At 33.5% G+C, this 22,485-nt stretch overlaps 1 protein-coding gene across 4 annotated transcripts in view; it reads right to left on the reverse strand.

The window, feature by feature from the left end:
• Sox5 (SRY-box transcription factor 5) overlaps positions 1 to 22,485 on the reverse strand; it is a 943,363-nt gene that overhangs the window by 661,539 nt on the left and 259,339 nt on the right. For all 4 annotated transcript variants that reach the window (XM_047549529.1, XM_047549528.1, XM_047549526.1 and 1 more), the window contains one exon: positions 20,307 to 20,403. The gene's annotated coding sequence lies outside the window, so the exon portion shown is untranslated. The remainder of the gene's footprint in view (positions 1 to 20,306; positions 20,404 to 22,485) is intronic.

Here is a 22,485-nt window from a genome sequence, read left to right on the forward strand (position 1 = left end):
CACTTGTCAACTGTCATTAATTCCTCTTTAGCATCCCTGTCTTTGAGTAATTAGACAGAACAGCCTCACTGAGCTCATTGTTTAGCGTCCCTTGAAAGAGCCCACTGGGCTTTCTGTGGAGAGAACCATCAGGAATACAATGGAGCACTCTGGAGTTAACCCTTTGGAAGCGTGAATAGAAGGGAAAGGGCTTTCAGGGGTTTGGGTGGCCTGCTTTCGTTTGTGGGGACATTAAGTCATGGCCAGAAACCTTCTAAATGGAACCATATTTTCAATGTTTCTTTCCTGCAGACAAGGGGTATTTAAGTTGATTGAAAAGTCATAGAGTTGGAGAAAGGCCTGAGGACAAACAAAATTTCCTAATTGGTATCACTGAATTTTTAATTTTTTTTTTCATTTGATTTTGTGCTCTGTATTTTGGAGAAGCCAAATTTTTCAAAAATATTTTCCCATGTTAATTATATACATTTATAAACAATATACACATATATGTATGTATATGTTATGTACAAAGTTATTCCAGGTGACTTTTTATTTCTTTGAAGTATAAAAACAAAAATGGGATTGAAGCTCCAGTTTTTATTTGAAATCTTTTCGTCAGGCTTCTACAGAAGGAGCCAGCCTACAGTGCTTTTAATTATACAACTGGTGGAACTGAGTACATTATTTTAAAACCTCTATACTCCGAGAACTAAGTCATGTTTGGCATAGTCCCATAGCCTCTAACTGTCCCTGAATGTAGCTAGTCTCACCTGATAAAAGAAAAAATGGGCTCTTTGGTTCACTTCAAGTACTAACTCTAAATGAGAACTACTGTGTTATAATTTAAAATGGCACAATGTATAAGAAAGCACTTTAAAATCATTAGATGTCATATAATGTTATCACTATTGGCTTATGAGACTAAATTCCCTTGATGGTGTTAAATTTATTTGTAACTTTACACTCCTTAGCAATTAGAAATAGGTCAAGGCCATTTTGAGAATGAGGACCACTTATGCATGTTTAATAACAACAATGTCAGTAATAATAATATAAAAATGATCTCTTATTTGTTAAACTACTCATAGTAAAGCTTGATCAAGGTATTCGACCAAAAAGAAAAATCATTAAAAAAAATTCTCTCAAAGAATATTAAGGTGTGTAGAACTGTGGAAAATAAACTCAAATCTGTTCACTGGGAATTATTAGAGCTATTTCCTATACTACCTTAGCTACAAGATATTTTCAGATACTAAGTGAGTGCTTTTTTGCAATAACAACATTTACTGAAGCCTAGATATGTGTTCTATATACTTTTATACACATTAATTCATTTAATGCTCAAATCGCTATGAAATAGGTACTATTACTTCAATTTCAGAGATGGACAAAGTGAGCAAAAAGTTGTTACAGAAGTTGTCCAAGATTGCATAGCTAGAGAATGGAAGTCAAGAACTGCCGAGCCGAAAGGTCCCGCTCTTAACTACTCTTCTAGAGCATCTCTCCAGGAGTCAAGCCACTGTGATATGGAGGCTGCCATTCAACAGGTCAGAGAACTGATTTCTATTGGCATTTCTTGCAGAAAATAGGTAAATGTTTCTGAAATGCTTATAAAAATATGATATGAAAAGTGCTGGACATCTTAGGAATTTGGCATTCCATATATTCAATGTGAAACCCTGTATGTGAGAATGAGTCGGGGAGAGAACAGGTGCTTTGCAAATGTGGTGGATTATTCAAGTTCTCCTTGGACTCTTATTCTAGTGTGTAAATAGTTGGTTAAGATGAAACACACATACACACACACACACACTCTGAGCTTTTAACACAACTAGTTTAATGTGGCATTTACTGAGAATTTACTTCGTACCCCGTCTGTTCCAAGTATGTAAAGCACTGAGGAAAACAGAAAAGTATAAATTATGATTCTTAAATAAAAGGCATTTTTAGACGTACTGAGGACAGAATTTTAAGAACCAGACAATTAACATACTACAAAGTGCTAAATGGAATGCAATCAATGAAATGGATTAAATGAAACAGCTAAGATCAATGACAAGCATTTACAGGGAGGAAAATTTTGACTTATTAAAAGGTGTTCAACAATGAGTCAGGCTGACTTGTTAAATAATGAATATCCACTACTGAAAACACTGAAGTTTGGTTACGATCTTTAAGGAATTGTATGAGAAAATGTTTTCTGCAGGAGGTAGAAGGTTGAACTGGCCTAAATCCTCTCTAAACGTCATCTTGCACATCTTGGATTCCATACTTCTATAAAATAAAATAAAATCTTAGCAAGGGAAGGGAACTTTGTTTGTTCTTTACAGAGAAATCTTCTTAAGGGAATTTGGCATTTTAATTTGACTCTGGAAGATGAAGATTAAAAGTGTTGATGAGAGTAAAAATTAATAATTTAGATAGAATTATAGGCCCAAAGACAGAGATATAGAAATAACATACACTTGCAGGAAAGACCAATTAAAAGGGCTTGCCTGGTTGATATGGGGGTAACTTGAGTGACTAGGAGTAGATACAGATGGTGTGAGGGGGAGGGAAGGAAGGAATAGATATGACTTGTATCAGAGAAAAAAAAAAAAAGAGTCAACTCCAGAAGGGCATGATGAAGAACTTTTCCATTGATTTGAGATAAGAAATAGGGTTGACTGAGGGGGAACCTGATGGGTGAATGACGAATCAGGAGACAGAGTATGGTATTGGTTATATAGGAACTGGAACCTCATTTTCAGTACTGTGCGACCATAGGTAAATTATAAGACCTTGCCCTAATTCACCATCCATATCATAGGATTATTATGGTGGTTAACAGAGTTAATCGCAGAAAGCATTGACAAAAGTTTGCAGGACATAATCAGTGCTCAATAAATGTTAGCTATGGTTATAATTACAATATAACTATTTCTAACCAATACATTTTAATAGATGTCTAGTGGTTATAAAAATTATGGTAGAGGGGAGGAGAGGTTACTTAGGATGGAAAACTTGCCTAACAGAGCTGCTGCAAAATAGAATAGACTTCTTTAAGCAGCAAATTTTTTTTTTCGTTATTTAAAGCATTTATTACAAGGAGTAGAAATCTATCAATATGTGTGTCCAAGCTTTCGGCAAGGAATGAGAAGTTAGATGATGTGCCTCTTAGTACTCTTCTCACTCTAAAGTGCTAGACTTCTAACTGATTACGAGTAAATCTTGCTGGGTATGGTGGCACTTGCCAGTAATCCCAGCAACTCGGGAGGCTGAGGCAGAAGGATCATGAGTTCAAAACCAGACTCAGCAAAAGCAAGGCATAAACAACTCAGTGAGACCCTGCCTCTAAATAAAATACAAATAGGGCTGGGAATGTGGCTCAGTGATTGAGTGCCCTCGAGTTCAATTCCTGGTACCTAAAACTAATAAACAAACAAAAAAAAAAAAAAAAAAAAAAAAAAAAAAAAACGAATAAATCTAGAAAGTTAATAAGAAATCGATATTTTTCAGTCTTTGGAGACAAAGAATTATAATTGGTACTAATTTCCCTCAAACTTGGATTGATGAAGTAGTATATTATTAAGACAGTAAACTCTAGAAAAAGATGGTCTAGATTCAAATCCTCACTGTGTCATTTCACTCCACTTGATTAAGCATGGACAAGTCATTTTAATTGTCATATGACTCAATTTGTCCAACTGCAAAATGAAGATAACAATAATAATACACCATCTGTTTGAGGGCTGAATGAATTGATATGCATAAATTGCTTTTAAAATGCTTATATGTGTTTGATATAATATTAATTATATCTTTGTCATTGAGATTTAATGTGTAGAATTGAAAGAATATAAAGCACTAACTTTTAACAAAAAATAGTTGCTGTAAATCTAAAGCAAGAGAAGATTTTAAAACTTTCTTCATACTTTCACTGTTCACCCTTGTATTGTTTCAATCGATGGGACTAAAATTTTCAGCAGAAAAGTTTAGCTGATGGACTCAGCCTGAACAATTTTTAAGTACCTAGGTCATTAAGGACTCTGTAGTGAAGAATCATTCAAGTGAATTTATATGACTTGGATTTACCATTGCTACAAATACTCTCATTTAAAGCATTTACAATTTCTATTGGGAAGCTTATATTACATTTTATTTTGGGTTTCTTGAATACCAAAACCTACCCCTTTCCTTCCCCCATCTCCAAACCCACACCACACCAGACATTAGAGAAATCGTTGTGGCTGTAGACACAGGCATATGCTCAATATTGACATTTCCCTATGGGAAAAAAAGAAAATCAATGGCATCTTACTATTTACCAAATTAGACAAGATTATGCATAAACTCCTCAGTTTGAATTTGATGACCTGAAATTTGCAGACTTATGGGTCACTATTGTGCTATCATTTCTGAGTTGAACTGAACTACACAGTTTTTTCATCTCTGTATCTTCTTTCCTGCTGTCTCAGTTTTCTCGTTTTCAACATTCAAAGCCCAATTCAAATACCATTCTCTCAAAGATTTTTGGATTCCCACTTCTCCACAATCTTTGTCTCCTCTATCTCCCACCCATGAAAAATCTTCCCTTCTGATACATGAAATATTATAGAATTCATCAATTGAAAATAAACACAAGGGGTGTGGTGGTATTATGGCAAATAGGTTCCATAAATGCTTTGTCTTCGGTTACAGAGACTTCTAGTTTGGCACTAAGCATTTTAGTAATGAACAGCAAAAGGGAGAGTGATTAGTTATATAATTTACAGGCATGCTTACATAAAAATAGAGCAACTTCCCAGGTATAACATAACTAGTATGAGGAGTCAGGAATTTCTTCCAAGTAGTCCTCTAGACTGTATATTTGTAGGTTGCAGTGAAACATTTCTGCAACAAAAATCATAGCAGGCATAATGAGTTTTATGAGACACTTCTTAACAACAGTCCTCAATTAAGGGAAAAATGATACCACACCAAAACAGAGGTCTTAAAAACCACTTATCTGGGTTCATTAGAAGACATTCTTGGCAACTCTGCTTAAGTTCAATCATAGATCTCAGAACACCTCAAAGGAACCACACATCCCTCCAAACTTCATCCCTAAATATTTTTTGCAGATTTATGGGTTCTCCTACATGTTGCAGAATAATAAATTTGAGATTATTATCTTGACAAGATTGAAGTTCAGGTACCCAGCAAGACTACACATTAAACCAAATTCCTGAGATGAAGCTAATGGCAAGCAGACTCCACCTTGAGACAACTGGGATGGCTAACAAGGACAGCCTCAGCATGCCGAGTGTCACAGGTGAGCTTCTGACCTGTGCTTTCTGCCTGTAATTGGGGGGACTTATTGATTTTCACCACCCTACCCCCACCTATACCTCAGGACTTTCTAACATGTTTTAGGCAAAGAATCCCATTTTACATATTGTGACCACTACAACAACTAGCCTCTTGCCTCTGTTGCACAGGAATGTCCCTGCCTCTTTCTTTTCCATCCAACACTTGACACAACTTCTCATCAAATACTGGAGTGAATGGGAGATGGGCATGCCCAAAATGGGGTGCCATCAACAGAGCAGAAGTGCATCGCTGACGGTCTCCAAAACGTCTCATAAAGAGATCACCGAAAAGAAGATGTTCAACACAGAATGTGTTCAACTTTGTTTTTGGAGATGTCAGGTACTCCATTCAAGAAGAATGAAAGCATATGGTTAAAACCAAGAAAGCAGATTAAGAACTCGGTTAATGAGCACCTTGGAGGTCACCGTGCCTTCAGTGTTCATATTTAACTTGCCAAACCTGCACAGCAATATCTGCACAGCATTTCTACTCTCACAGAACTACCTTTCAAATGAGAACTTCCCCAAAGAAGGTTTAAGTCCTATTTCATGTCTGGTCACTTTCCTGTACACCCGTACTTTCTAACTAGTTGTGCTTCCCTAACCCTCTTGAAGTTGCAGGTCCTAATTCCAAGAGTTGCTGGGTTGGAAAATAGCTTCTGGGCAAATGATGTCATTCCAAAAACTTTTTACACCAGAAATAGTAGTTGGATTATTTCTGCCTCACAAATACTCTTGAGGTCTTATTTTAAATGTAATTTAGGTATTCTCACATGAGAGTTTTTTTTGTTTTTAAGTAGCAATATTCTTGAAACAAAGTAGCACCCAGGGGATGAAGATAATAAAATAGTTTATAAAGGGTTAAATTTGTGTTAAGCTCACCCAATTCAAAAGTCCAGTTTACCCTATTCTTTTGTGTTCCATAGCATTAGCTATCTTCATATTTCCTTTTTAAGAATCAATCAACAGGGCTGGGGAGATAGCTCAGTTGGCAGAGTGCTTGCCTGTGAAGCATGAGGCCCTGGGTTTGATCCCTAGCACCTCAAAAAAATTTTTAAAAAAATCAATCAACATGTGTTCCTTTGAGTTTTGACGAGTGCTATTCCTTTCTAAAATCACTAAACATAATTTTTAAAACATTTTTTGTTATTGAAAATTTTTTCCTATTCTTACAATATAAATATTTACCTATAAATTTTAATATTATTACAGATGTGGTTTAAAAGTACAAAATTAAGTTCGTGCACAAAAACTCACTTTATTTAAAATATTCATGTGAAGTTTGTTGATAATGAAAGAACACAGAATTCATTTTGGAAATAAGTTTTCTTTAGACCAAAATAGGCAAGTTCATTTGAACAATCTATTAAATATACTTTATTTAATAAATTGCTTCATCTACTAGGTCATTTTATTGAAATAATCATTTTTTCTTATTGAGGTGTTTGGTTATAAAAATGAGAAAATAGGGGGGAGATGCAGGAGAACTTTAAGAAAATAAACTGAGATACATCTGTAAATTCACAGATATGCTCAGGACAATGAGTAAATGCTTCATTAAAAAGAGAAAGGTAGGGGGCTGAAGTTGTGGTTCAGTGGTAGAGCGCTTGCCTAGCATGCTTGAGAAACTGGGTTGAGTCTCAGCACCGCATATAAATAAATAAAATAAAAAGGTCTATTGACAACTAAAAAGACATTTTTTTTAATAAAAAATAAAAAAAGGGTAAGGTAACCACAGAAACACTAATAGTGGTAGAGGAATTTAAGTTGACGGTTTTCTAAAGATGAACATCGTAAGGCGGAATAACATCTATTTTCTATCATATAGCATCCATAATTTATTCTTAGTCTATAAATTTTAACTCTGAAGTATTATTCACAGTGATTCTGTGACTAAGATGAATTTAAATAAAAGCAAAAGTTGGTATAACATGGAGAACTACCCAACGGCCACACACAGGACAACTGTAAAGCACACTGCAAGTGGTAAGTCCCCCAATTTACCATGGAATTTTCTGAGCAAATCCTGGGTACACCTTGGTGGGAGTATTACATCCCACCTTATCCTGCCTTGCTGAGTTCATTTTGAATATGTTGAAATTATGAAAAAACATTTTGTTTAGATTTTTTCCTAGTTAACAAATTATATATTTATATCACAAGCTATATATACAGAAAACTCTATTTCAGAAGAACTATGTAAGGATGACTACATGGATGCTTAAGATATAAAAATAATGTGCATTCTTCTAAAGCAAAAGTCATATATGTTATGTTCATATATGAATGTACCACCAGTGAAACTCCACATCATGTACAACCACAAGAATGGGATTCTAATTAGAACACATTATACTTCATGTATGTATAATTTGTCAAAATACACTTTACTGTCATGTGTACCTACCGAGAAGAAATTTAAAAAAGAAAGTCATATATGTTCCTCAAAGAAAGTTAACCACAACACTCAACAAAAATAAGAAATATTTGGGGATGTAGCTCAGTGGTAGCATGCTTGCCTGGCATACATGAGGCCCTGCGTTCAATCCCTAGTAAGGCAAGAGGAAGAGGAAGAAGAAGAATTTAAAAGGCAACCATATTTCCAGTCTAGGTAAAGCCTTGAAGCATTTTCTATATATTCCTCCAGGATTTTTGTTCTGTGTGATATATACCCATATGGGCATATGTATGTGTGTGCATGCATAGATGCACACTCATGCAACAAATAATTCTTGAATTTTTACCATAATCCACGTTTCCTGTACCATTATATTATTATTTTAAATAAAATGTATAAACACTACTTCCTGACAGCTGCATAAATAAATGCAATATAGTATAAGCATACATTAATATTTAGTAAATAATTATGCGATACTGAATTTAACATTTGTTTAATATTGGACTTAAAGTATTATATAATAGTAAAGTTAAATACTGAAATTCAATATGTATTTTAAAAATATTTGTTAAATGTTAATGAAGATTTATATACTACATAAATACACATACATATACATTCATTTTACATATATTATGCAGATTTCTTAAAGTACAAGCATCAACACTAACAGATTTTGCGTACTATGTAAACTGAGTACTTTATAAAATGACTCTGGCACAATAAAACAACTGACCCTCCTAGCTCCAGTGAGAGGCCTCATCTTACTGCAATCGTTTCAGCATCATTTATTGTGGCATTTTCAATCTTTGCCAATTTGCTAAATGAACTATGATCTCATGCTTAATCTGCATTACTTGATAACTTATAAATATCATACATTTTATATGTTTATTCCCTCATTTGGTTTCTTTTTATTAACTAAATATTTATATTTTCTCTACTTTTCTATTACTTTGCACATAGTTTAACTGCCTATTTTGATAATATAAAATTGCCAATATTTTAGCAGTTTTAAAAAATTTGGTAATTTATAGCCTTCAACTAATATACTGTGAATATATTTCTCAGTCAGTCTTGTCATTTAAGATGCAAAGAAGTGCTGGATAAGGTATCTGCACCTGGATTCCCAGCTACTTGGGAGGCTGAGAAAGGAGGATTGCAAGATAGAGGTCAGTCTCTACAAATTGTCAGATTCAGTCTCAACATAAAAAATAAAAAATAAAGGACTGGGGATGTAGCTCAGCTTTTGAGTAGCCCTGGGTTCAATCTTAGTACTGGTGTAGGGGGAGGAGCAACAAAATGAAGATTTTTACATTTTATGTTATCAAACCTATTAAAATTTTTATTTTGTGAATAATGCCTTTGGTGCAATGCTTTAAAAGAACATCTAATCTATACCCCCACATGTGTCCACCAACGCTATCTCTTAGTACTTTATGGTTTATTTTGTTATGAATTTAAATATTTAATCCAACTGAAATTTGTATTGACAATGACAGAAATTTTTTTTTAAAAACTTAGAAAATCATCTTTAAACCATTATTTTTATATATTGAAATGCCTGAAAGAATGCTTGTAGCAAATAAACTACTGTGTTAAGAGAGGAATTCAATTCCCTAAGTAGAGATAAACATCATGTTTATATTATATTATGAATTATCATTATATTATAAAATACTGACTTTTAAAAGACAACTTTTTTCACAAATTAAAGATGCATAGGGATGGGCATTACTTCAGACAAAAACCATTATGGTTCATAGTTGCTCAAAAATTAGGAAATATTTATTACATTTCATAATGACTTGCAGCAGTTAAACTTCACTTACTTACGAAAAATACATTTTTTAACAGAATGTGACTGTGGGGAAAACTTCTTCCGCTGAGACATATAATCTAGAATTTCAGCATTCCAACTTTGCAAAAATTACTATGGAGACAGACTGGGTTCGAGGTTTTTTCTTAAATTATTGTTAGAATTGCTTCCTTATTGCTTTCTAGTCTAAAGAAAGATGCAAAAATAAGCAATTGTTTGCTCACATACATTGTCTTGAAGACTTCTAGTCAATACCTGATACATTGCAGGATGCAGTGGTGCCCACCTCTAATCCCAGCAACTCAAGAGTCTGAGGCAGGAAGATCTCAAGTTTGAGGCTAGCCTCAGCACCTTAAGAACCTGCCTCAAAACAAATAAGAAAGGGGCTGGAAGTGTGGATTAGTAGTAATGGGGCTCTGGGTTCAATTCCCAGTACTGGAGGGGAAAAAAATCCATGCATTATTCTATTTGAAGGAAAAATCCTCTTAATTACAAATAATTGTAATTACAAATGTTCAACAGGACAACAATGCTTAACCAGTTGGCTAGTAGACTTTTAAAAGCATTAACATAATTTTTCTACAACTTTTTTCCCCCCACAAGACTATATGTTGAACTCAGAACTTCACACGTTAGGCACATGCTCTACCACTGAGCTGCATCATCAGTCCATTTTATTTTGAGACAGGGTCTAGCTGGATTGCCCATGTTGGCCTCAAACTTGGGATCCTCCTGCCTTGGTCTCCTGAGTAGCTGGAATTACATGCATGTGTCACTGCATCCAGTTTGTCAGTACTGTTTATCAATGAAGAAGTTGGAAGCCATACCCAAAGAATTTTACAGAAACTATTATATTCTGCCAGGCAACTCAGTATCTTTGGGTTGCTTAAAGTGGATTAGTATTGGCTCCTTAAGTAACAATAGCTGTTCCGAGATCAGTACAGTGGAACATCTCTGCCACGACTACATTACATTATTTAAGTTGATGTACATTTTGAAATGAGCTCTGTGATTCAAATTGTGCTAATAAGATTCCCCCAGTGAAATATGTGCGCATACACCAAAACACCCAGAAAATAAGGCTAATACTTTTATGCTAACTTATTCAAATGGATATTAAATATTTCTATGGAAAGCATGAAGACAATCAGATACAATCAGGCATTTAAATAAATAAGTTTTGTTGAGAAAAAATTATAAGGGTAGAGTGCCATTAGATTTAAATTCTTTTAGAATGATTTTAATGGTGTTTTTACAGATGATGTTTCATTAACTTAAGTAGACTAAGCGGAGTATATGTCAAAAAGGAGTCTTCTTCAAGAGAAGTGCACAAGATGATCTGCAATGATTTATAAAGTCTCTGAAAGAGAATGAGCAATAGAAATAGAACAGAAATTTTATTCCATTCAGAAAATATTTATAATCACATAATGAGTTATTACTTAAGAAATGAACGATTCAAATGCAAAGACTATACTTTTGGTATCAATTCTCTCATAAGTTACCAGAGAAATGTAGATGAAGAGCAGGACAATTATTTGCACAGGTATATGACATCAGAATCCTGTGTCTATACAACTGAAAATTGGTGCCTTTTTTCTTTTTTTCTCCCCAGTAATAACCAAGGTTTTGATTTCAGGGGGTCATTGGATTTGGCCATGGTCTTTCAATCTTGTTAATTATTATGTGTTCATAGTAATGCACATTTTTATCTACAGGTGGCAGACCTTTTTAAAATCAACTTCAATCATATTCAGTATTTTGTTTTGGGTTTTTTTTTTTTTTTTTAACTGCCACCCACATTAAAATGTAAGAGTGTGCTGTTCAGAGTTCTCATTAATGTTGCACAATTTAGATGATAGATTTGTCAACAAAGTGGCTCATTCTCAAAGGCCATTGAACCCTGTCGGGATAAATGCCTTAAAAATTGTATACTGCAGGATAATCTTTAATTATACAGAACTCACTAGACAATTTACAGTATATTGGGATTATTTTCCTTTTTCAGGCAATAAAGCATTTTACTTTCTAGATTAGGGTGAGTGAGGGAAAAAAAGTGATTGGATTTGATAAATAGTTAAAGCAAAAAGCTTGCTTATTTGCAAGTAAAAGAGAAAGGTGACCAAAAGGCATGTACAAATAACAGCCACTTAGGATCACAAATTATTAACTGGCTAAATGGTTTAAAGCAAATAACTATAAATGCAGTGACATTTTGAAAGAATGTTAACTCAGAAGGAGATAAGCAAACCAAAATAGCTGCAACCAGAGTGTAACTAACCACTCTTCTCAGTTTACCTCCACAAAAGCTTGGATTTACATAACTTGTGAAGTTTCCTTATTTTGTTGTATTGCTTTGGTTAATGCAGTACATCAGCTGGGTTTGTTTGTTTTGTGTATGTGTGTGTGTGGGTGTGGGTGTGGGTGTGTTACCAGGGATTAAACCCAGGGCCACTCTACCACTGAGCCACATCTCAGCCCTTTTTTTGCATTTTATTTAGAAACAAGGTCTCATTGAATTGCTTAGGGTCTTGCTAAATTGCTGAGGTTGGCTTTGAACTTGCCATCCTCCCGCCTCAGTCTCCCGAGCTGCTGGGATTGTAGGTGCTTGCCACTGCGTGAGCCTGGCCGTTAAACTGTTTTTCTACTAAGCCTCTTTATGAGTATTATTGATTTAACATGGAGAACTATTTCAAAATACATATAATAAAATATTCATAACTTTATACTCTCAAATTATTTTACTTGCACTCAGTCTAATGGCATTCTACAGTATCATTAATCACATTTCTTTGAAAATGAACACTGGAAAAAATTAATACTTATTTTCTACTTAATTATCCTTCATTTGCAACATGGAAAATTCTTTACAAGTTATCTTATTTTACTTAATTTTGAAAGATACATCGGTTTAATTTACCATATTTGCAACACATTCTCCCACCTGAAAATATGGCAGATTATTAAAAAAATAAATATAAACCATCATAGGATTGCTATATTATTTAATATTTATTATAAAATATGTGCAGAATAGATGTAGTTTAACAAAAAGTTAAAGCACACACACCCACATAACCATCCCGTAGGACACTACTTGCCCTCTCTCGTTGGGTCAGAAATGGCTCCTAATCCAAATTCCCCCATCGCAACATTCCTCCACCTCAACTTCTGTCCTCATTCCTAGCCATCAGCACTACCCAGTTCTCGTAGTAGTAGCTCCTTGATTTTCTTTATAATTTTACTATCTACAATGATCTTTGAAGAATATAATTTAGTTTACCTGGAATCGGCCTGTATATATTCTGAGTGCCCTGATTTTCCAGCAAATATGAATTAGAGCGATAAGATTCCTCCATTTTAATCTCATCAAAATTTCATTGTTTGGCTGTTCTATAATTTTCCATCTTGTCAACAGCAAATATTTCTAGCTTCTTGGCAAAAACAAATTATTTCTCCAGTGGACATTCTTGTACATGTCTCCTGCTCCATATATGCACTTATTGCTCTAAGAAATTTACCAGAATTGTTATTACATGAGCGGGGACTCTGAATTTCAACTTTACTAGGCACAATATCCAAAAGTGGCTGCTAAAATTCACATCATGATAAGTGCTGCTGAGTGCTACTGTAGTCTGTGCCCTGGCCAGTGCTTGGCACTGCTAGACATTTCAGATGTCCCCACTCTGAAGCACATGTAGCACCAACTCATTAAGAGTTTTATTTGTATTTCCCTGATCACTGCTGAGATCAAGCACTTTTTCATATTTTGGACATTTATATTTATAGGCTATTTGGATTTTTTTTTTTTTTGCTTATTTTTCTACTAAATTGTGTGAATGTTTATATTGGTTTGTAGCTATCGTTTTATTTATGCATTTATATATCTATTTATTTTGGTATTTGGGTTGAACCCAGGGCACTTAACCACTGAGCCACATGCCCAGCCCTTTAATTTTTTTATTTTGAGATAGGTTCTTGTGAACTTGCGTATGGCCTCACTAAGTTGCTGAGGCTGGCATTGAACTTGTGACCCTCCTGCCTTAGCCTCCCTAGTCACTGAGATTACAGGCGTCTGCCACTGCGCTCAGCTCTAATTTGTAGTTTTAAAAAAATGGATTCTGGGTACCACCTTTGTTGATGATGTTTTATGAATTAAGCCCACCACTCCATGCCCTGGTCTTTTCAAACATTTTATGATGCTTTCTGAAAAATAAACAAAACAAATGTAGAATGTATGATTTTATGGCCTAAGGGATCCTTCCCAACTCCTGGTTCCTACTTCCTACTTACTCTTTTAGAGTCTATTATGAAAGATATACTATTTTGCCTTTTACTCTCAGGTTTCTGACCTACTAAAACTGTTCTTTTTTTTAGAGATGGGGGGTCTCACTATGTTGCCCAGGATGGCTCAAGCCACACTCTTGCTTCAGTCTCCTGAACAGTTGGAGTACTGGCTAAACATACACCATCACAGATTTTGAGGGTGGGGAATAAAGCTAACTTCTTTAGAGGTAGACATACAATTTCATGTTTTAAAAGTACAGATAATTAATTTTCACAATTCCCATGTATTTAAAAGCTTCTTATTTCTCTACTACTTGGAAGCATCTCTATTATTGTAAGTATCCATACTGGCAAGATTCTGTTGGTGAGATTTCTATTGTTTTCATTAGTTTACTCGTCTATCTCTCCAACAAAACCCTACTTTCTGAATTAACAAAGCTGCATAATATCTATAGGAAAAATTCTCTTAACTCATTCCCATTTCTACTTTTTTTTTCTTTTTTTCAGTACTGAAGATTCAACCCAGGGTTTTGTATATGCTAGGCAACGTGCTCTACCACTGAACTACACTCCCTCATTCTTAAGTCCTCATTCTTACTTTTTAAAGAATGTCTTGACTATTTACTGTCTTTACATTTTGGAATCATCTTGTCACACTATATACATAGGTTCAAATACACATAATCCAAACAACAAGAAAGATAAAACAATCGATTGACATTATGATTGTGTCAGCATTATATGTAAAAGTCAGTTTGAAAGTAAGGGACATCTTTATAAGATTAGCTCTCTCAGTCTATGAACATGGTACATCTCATCATTTATTTTGGCCTTTGAAAATATTGCTTAATGAAGTTTCACCATTTTTCCCAGAGATCCTATATGTCTCTTATTATTGGAAACTAAGTAAAAACTGGCACTGATATGTAGAAATACAGTTGATTTTGTATATTGTCAGATACGTAAATATACAGAATAACTAATATCATTTGTCAATAATAATAGCTAAGTGTTTCTTTTTTAATCCTAATAACTTTATTACTTTATCTTGCTTTACTTCAGTGGCTACAATTTTTTAAAAAAGTAAATAATAGGGGTGCTAGCAATATCCTTTCTTGTTCTTGAACACAGAATGTTTTCAACATCTACTTCTTACAATTTTTTTATGCTAGAATTATTTAATATCACAGTAAGGAAGTTCCTCCCTGTTTCAGTTCTCCAAGGATTTTCAAGTACTAGAAATATATATATATATATATATATATATATATATTCAATCTTATCAAATCCTTTTTCTTCATTTATCAAAATTATCATATATTTGTCTTTAGTCTGTATTCCATTTTTATGTTAACAAGTATTCTGGAATACACCATTTGGTTATAACAAATGATTATTTTTATATATGGCTGAAGTAGGTTCACTAATACTTTGTTGAGGATTTTCCATCTATAATCTTAAGAGGAACTGGCCTGTAAATAACCTTTTCATACTATTCTTGTCAGGTTTGGATATCAAGATTACATGATCTTTATAAAATAAGGGGGAATTGTTACCTCTTCTATTTTGTGAAAAAACTTATTTAAAATTAAACATTTCTTCCTTGAATATGCCTGTGAAGTTATCTATATCTGAAATTTGTTTTGTAGGGCAATTTTTTATTAAATAAAATTTTATCTGTAGCTATAGAAGGTTCTCTATTCACTGTTCAGTAAATCTTGCCAAGTTATTGTTTTCTAGGAATTTTTTTATTCATTCATATCTTCATATTACAAAGTTACTCAGAATATTCCTTACTGACTCTTTGATATATAAACATCTAACATGATGCCCACGTTTCAATCCTGATACTGACAATTTGCCCTTTGTCATTTGCTTTCTTGTACAGTCTCATCAGAGGTTTGAAAACTATTTATGTTTTCCAACAATCAATTTTGGTTTCCATAGTTTTCTCTGTTCTACATTTACTTACCGCTTTGATAATTCTGTTCTTACTTTAATGTCTTCTTTCTAGTACTATGACTTTTTGTCTTTTTCATAACTTTTTAAAAACTGATGTAATATTTGTACATATTTATGAGTTATAGCACAGTGATCCAATACATGCATATATGTGTAACACATATGTAATGATCAAACAGGGGTGATTAGCATTTCTCCTCTAACATTTATCATTTCTATGTGATAGGATATAACTTCTTAGATGAATTCTTGACCAATAAATTTTTATTCTTTATTTTTCTATAGTTACAAATTTCCCAGTAAAAACTTTCTACAATTTAAGTATATAGGATGTTCCCTATTGTTTTATGTAAAATATTTCTAATGTCCATTTTGATTTTTTTTAATTGTGAAATGCTATTTCTAGTTCTATTTCTGTTATTCATTTCTACCTCAATTTTATTGTGGCATTATTTCAAAATCTTGAAAACTATGGAGACTTACTTTATTAAAATATGTACTGATTTAGAATATGGTCGACTTTGTTATTATTCCATGTGTGTTTGTAAAAAATGTCAGCTTTACAGTTGTATGCAAAGTTGCACATATGTCCATGAGGTCAAGTTTCTTAACTTTTTTTTTCAGCTCTAAATCTCCTGATTTTTCTGTCCATGTTATCATCTCAGCTACTAAGAGAAGTAAGTTAATATCACTGCAACTCTTTGTTGTTCTGTCATTTTTTTCTTAATATATTTTGAGGCTATGCTAGGGATATTAAGATTTAAAATTATTCTATCATCATATTGAATTGAAACTTCAATTATTTATAAAGTGATTCTATTTCCAGTAATGGTTTGGGTTTTAAAGTCTCTTTTACTTAGTGAACTTTAAATCACACCAGTATCTATATAATATTTTCAGGATCTGTTGTTTTACATGTGAGGAATCTGAGGAATAGGTTAAGAAATGAACCTGGGGGTGCGAGTAGTATAGTCAGATGAACCCAAATAGCCTATCTCCAAAGACTATGTTCCTAGGTATCTTGGATCTCTTTTACATTCTTAAAGTCTACTTAGGCTCTAGAGCAGAGAAACACTGCTCAGTCTAATTCTACAAAGAATTTCTCACAAATTGTCATCTAATAGTGACATTTTTTCCTTACATAGCTTAAGTTCTAACTATTCTAATATTCTAAGTAGAAATAAAAAATATTTTAAGAAAGAAAAAATATTCTTAATCTATAAATACAGTAGTCAACCTCTTTCAATTATATGTAGGAAAAAGGTGTAAAGTTTTTGGGTTTTGCCTTTGAAATAAGTATATGCGTGCGCCAGAATCTTAAGTGGTTGTCCAATGCCACTGAACTGCAGCATACTACCTCAAACCACACAGCCCAAGAGAACCGGCCAGGCTGCAATGTGATCGAGAGTTTTAAATGGTTGTACAGCTCTACTAAGGAAGGAAAGCTCATTCCAACTAGAACTCATGAGAAATAGCAGAAAAGGATGGGAACTGGACTGCTTCACCCCTCCTTGAATAAACACAAATATAGTATTTTAACAAACAGAGGCACTAGTAACAATGTAACCATTCTGGGATTCCCATATCTTTCATCTTTCTAAGTATTAATATTTTATTCAATGATATTTATAATAAAAATTTTAATCCATGAAGAAAAGTAAAGTTTTCTCAGGATTTCATGATCCTGAGCTAATTATAATTGATGTACTTACTTTCAACTTTATGTTAATTTTGATGTGCTTACATATGTACATATGAATGTACATATGTGTGTGCAAGTATATATGTAATGTATTCACAAATCTGGAAATGCACTGTATCCTTACAGTAGAACTCTACTTGTTTCATTTAATGTAACATCATATATAACTTCATGTTTTAAAAAATGCTTTAAAAATATTTTATTTGCTGCATAATATTCTATGTGTATATCCAAATTTATCTAACACTGCTTTATTGTTGAATGGTTTAGCCAATCTCCAATTCTTTCTCCCTATAAATACATGAAATGAACATATTTATATAATTTTGTCTCCTTTTAAAATTATTTCATTAATTTAGATTCTTAAGAGCAAAATTATGAATACTGCTAATTAGACCCTAATGTAAATTTTCTTATTCTTCCACTGTATTAACTGAGTAGTATCTGTAGGCTGATATGGTGTGGCCAGAGAAGGTGGGTCCCTGGGGGCATGCCTTCAGGGGGTATATATTTGGTGAGCAGAGTTAGCTGGCTCGAAAGTGTGCTGCCCCTCCACTTTCTGATCCTCATGTGACCTGCTTCCCTCTACCACACTCTTCCACTAGGATATTCTGCCCTGCCTCAACTGGAGCCCCAAGGAATGAAGCCATTGCCTCTGAAACAGTTGCCAAATAAACTTTTCCTCCTCTAAAATTGTTCTTGTCAGGTCATGATTCTTCTCAGGGCATGACTGCTGGAATATCAATTCTGGATATTCCAAACCACACTAGGCAAAACTCGCATGCTCGAAGCAGTTAAGAGGTGAAGGTCCCAGGTTCCTGAAGACTGTGCAAACGCTTGCTCAGCTATGAACAAGTTTTTCAGACTTCTCTTAAGAGAAATTCAGTCTCTCATTTCAAATGGTTATTTGGATTCCTTGCAAACAAATAGTTTCCAAAATAATAGTAGAAATGTTGCATAGGATGCTCTGGAAATATTTCAAGTTCTTAACAGCAATGGCCAGGTCACTTCCTGGAAATGCAATGTGTCCCAACACTGTTGAAAGTACCCATCGACTCATGTTCTCATTATCATATTATAAATTCCAAACTACTTTTACCCATAAGATAGTAATTGAGGTATAACTTTGCATTTCCTTTTATTAGCCTTTACACTGAATAATTAATTTCTCATAAATTATTTGTTCTTATATCTTGTTGTTGTTTTTAATTGTTTTGTTTTTTGTTGTGTTGGTACCAAGGATTTACTCAGGGGCACTTTACCTCTGAGCCAGCTCTTTTTGTTTTTAAGACAGGGTCACAATGAATTGCTTAGGGCCTCTATAAGTTGCTAAGGCTGGCCTTGAACTTGTGATCCTCCTACCTCAGCCTCCAGAGCCACTGAGATTAGAGGCATGTGCCACTATACCCAGCTGTCTTGTTATCTTTTAAATTAAGATATTAGAGTCTTTCTCATATAACAACTCTTACATTTGATATCTGCCATATTTGTTGGAAGTATTAATGTCAATTTGTCAGTTGTCCTTTAATTGTATTTATCCTGGTGTTTTTATTTGTAGAACTCTGGAAGTTTAACATGACAGTTATTCATTTATGATTTATTTCACTTTTGCTAGCATAAAAATCCACTATTAACTTATGCCTTCTTATGTATTATTTCATTTTCTATACATATATGGAGACTGATTTCCAAATATTTTAATTATTATTTAAAAATTTAGCTGGGTGCAGTGGCACATACCTGTAATCCCAGTGGCTCGGGAGACTGAGACAGGGGGATCCTGAGTGTAAAGTCAGCCTCAGCAAGAGAGAGGTACTAAAAAACTCAGTGAGACCCTGCCTCTAAATAAAATACAAAATAGCGCTGGAGATGTGGCTTAGTGGTCCAGTGTCAATGAGTTCAACCACCAGTACTAAGGAAAAAAAATTTACAATTTATTTCACAAATATACTTGTATCATGAAGTGCTAGAGACATAAGTCGTAAGACTTGAAGTGTGGATTACTAAAAAAAGTAAGTTCTAGTTCACTATGAATCACCATGCAAGAAGATCGCTTTTTCATGATTTGTTTTTAGTTATCAACAGAAGGTGATTCCTTTTCAATCTTACTAGAGACAATCCTCTTCTGAACAGTAGGATTCCTTACCTCCAACTTTTCCTGCTGTTACCCACAGGACTGCTAGTCAGTCAAAGGCTTATAAAAGGATTTTCAACTCTAGGTCTGTGGTCAAACTTTCAGTTCCTTCTCCCAGGAGAATCAAGTTTTCAAAAAGACAAACAAGCATTTCATAAATGCAAACACAGATGCCCATGACACTTTTCTGCCAGCATAATGAAAAATATATGTTTGGTCTCAGCAAAATTTCACTTTTGTATGTGTTTACAGAAACGTACCCTAGAATACTTAATCACCTATAGAAATTTTCTAACGTGTATGATTGATCCTTTGTGACCCAAAATATTTCTTTTACAGAAACACAAAAATGGAGTAACAAATGTTTTATGAAACATTTTTCAGTGGAGACAAAAACTTTGGCAACTTCAAGAAAAGTGTGTCTCATTAAGAAAATGAAAAGAAAAGAAATGTTGCTATCATTTGCCAGTTAGAGACATTACCTACATAATGAGTCTCAAAATTATAATTATAAAGCCAGTTGACAACTGAATATATAAGACTGTGTAGTATATTTTTATATGCATACATTTCATATATTTTTACTTATAAAGTAAAAATAAAAGAAGGCATATAAATTTCCTTTTTCGTGAAGCAGCAAATGCAGCAATCACTTTTAAAGTTACATATTATACATTTTATGGGCATACCTTTTTCTTTCCCAGTGTAGTACTACAAATCTCTGTTCAGCTTTCAGAATCTTGTAAACTGATTCAAACAGGAATCGTGTCATCAGCCAGAGGAATGCTGGAAAAATAAAAGCAGACCATTAACATTGAGCATTGTTTCATTTATTAAATATATTTATATATGTAAATTTATACTTATACTAACTATAAATATAGATTTACAGATATCAGCATAACAAGATTAGGGTTATGAAAGAAGAGGCATTATCTTGCTATTAAAGGCTGCCAGAATTAATCTAAAAATGCTTATGTACATGTTATAACATACCACAGAATGCTAATTTCCTCAGAACTTGTTCATTTAGTGTGATTTTAATGAAAATATCCTGCAGATACTTCAGGATGGGCTACACTAAGGTAGAATCTTATTTCTTGTAATGATTTATGAGAAATCTTCAGGTGTCTTCTGAGGTCTCTTCCTTGACAACAGGAACACTCAACATAGTCCTTGTTCAGTTGTCTCTCCATGCTTATCCCCAGTTGTGGATCACTATGATGCCACTGTCCAGTTCACCTTCAGAAATACTGCTCTTACACTATCTTGAAGAAATATAGTTCTGACTTTGTTACTAACTTACCCAAGCAGGAGAAAAATAGCCCCTGTCAATCAGTTGAAATTTCCAAGAATCAGACCAATGCAAAACAGGGAACCTGTATGTGATAGTCTCTTCAATGTCAATTTGATTCAAGGAGAATTGAGTTATACTTCGGTGTTCATTTTTAAAGCTTCACTGATTATTACATTTTAATCACAAGGTTTATAGTGTTTGTGCAGTTTTATTATCACACTATATGTTCCTGAAACATGATTGGTATAGGGGGATTTTATTCATTGGAGAACCAGAACTTTAGTTAATAAGCACAGAATTCCAAAAGTCAGCATCATTAGTAAACTCATGAAATAATGGTAATTCACATTAATTTACTAATTACTCCATTGGAAAATATTCCAAAATGAGAAAATTTATTATTAAAAACACCAAACAGAAATTATGTAGCTAAAATAAAATAAAGGATATCTTATACAGTCAGTCAATTAAAAAAATTTTTTTTTAATTTTTTTTCTTTAGCCAAGAAAAACCCCTCAAACTCTATTTTTTTTTTTATTTCAATGAAATGTCACATCTGGCCAAATGTAGAGACTATCATAATTGATTTGATAGAAATTTTGTCACATTACGTACTTAGGTAACAGAAATTCACAGGTAGTGATTTTTACCCACAAGAGGGAGCCTGCATTTTTATATTTTTGTCATAGAACTTGAAAAACAAATTAAAATATGAAATTCTAAAAATGTTTACTGATACCAGCATCTTCATGTCAGGTCAAGTTTTGAGACAATCAGATTACAGTTGGCATATTTTTCATAATTATACATATCAGTAAGTCAGAAGATTAGAAAGACAATTGGAAATTCAAAAAATTTTCTTCCTATATTATGTTTTATTTGCATATACAAATGAAGATGTAGTTGCCAAAGTGGCCTAAGAGAAAGGTATGAGTAACATTTGTTATATAAAATTGACTAGAATTATTATGAGCGCTCTATACCCAAAGTTAATTACAGAGTATGAAAATGACCTTTCAGTCATTCCCTTATCAGAAAAGGTTTTTATAAACAATTTTCTATGCTTTTATGTAACAGAAACAACTACTTTAAAATTTTTTAAGATCACCATTCTCACTAATATCACTTAAAACTTGCCTAGAAATGATATAATGAGCATTACACCATAATGAACTTTCCTTTCTTACACGTGAGAAGTACCTTTTTTCTTAAAAAGCAAAAAAACTAAGGTCAATTTATTTTTATCCTATAATCTCCTAAGCAATGCCTTAAGGTGCTAAGGCTCTCTGTATAAATAAATGTACTCTGAGTTTTGAAAAAAAAAAAAAAAAATCAAACAAATTCATCCTTAAAAACTATCTCCTTAAAAAAGACACTATCTAAAAAATTATTTTGGCAACTCATACCAACCTAGAATGATCTGTTCTATCACATTCAGCAACACAGCAATAATAGAGTTGAAAGGGGTCTTGTGACCCTTGGAAACGGTAGGGAAGACGGATGGCAAGAATTCCATCCCTTCTCAGGGTCCTCGGCTTAGTTCCTAGAAGGTATCATACAACATGGCAGGG

The sequence above is a fragment of the Sciurus carolinensis genome, chromosome 4, assembly GCF_902686445.1.
Source record: "Sciurus carolinensis chromosome 4, mSciCar1.2, whole genome shotgun sequence".
Taxonomy (NCBI): Eukaryota; Metazoa; Chordata; class Mammalia; order Rodentia; family Sciuridae; genus Sciurus; species Sciurus carolinensis.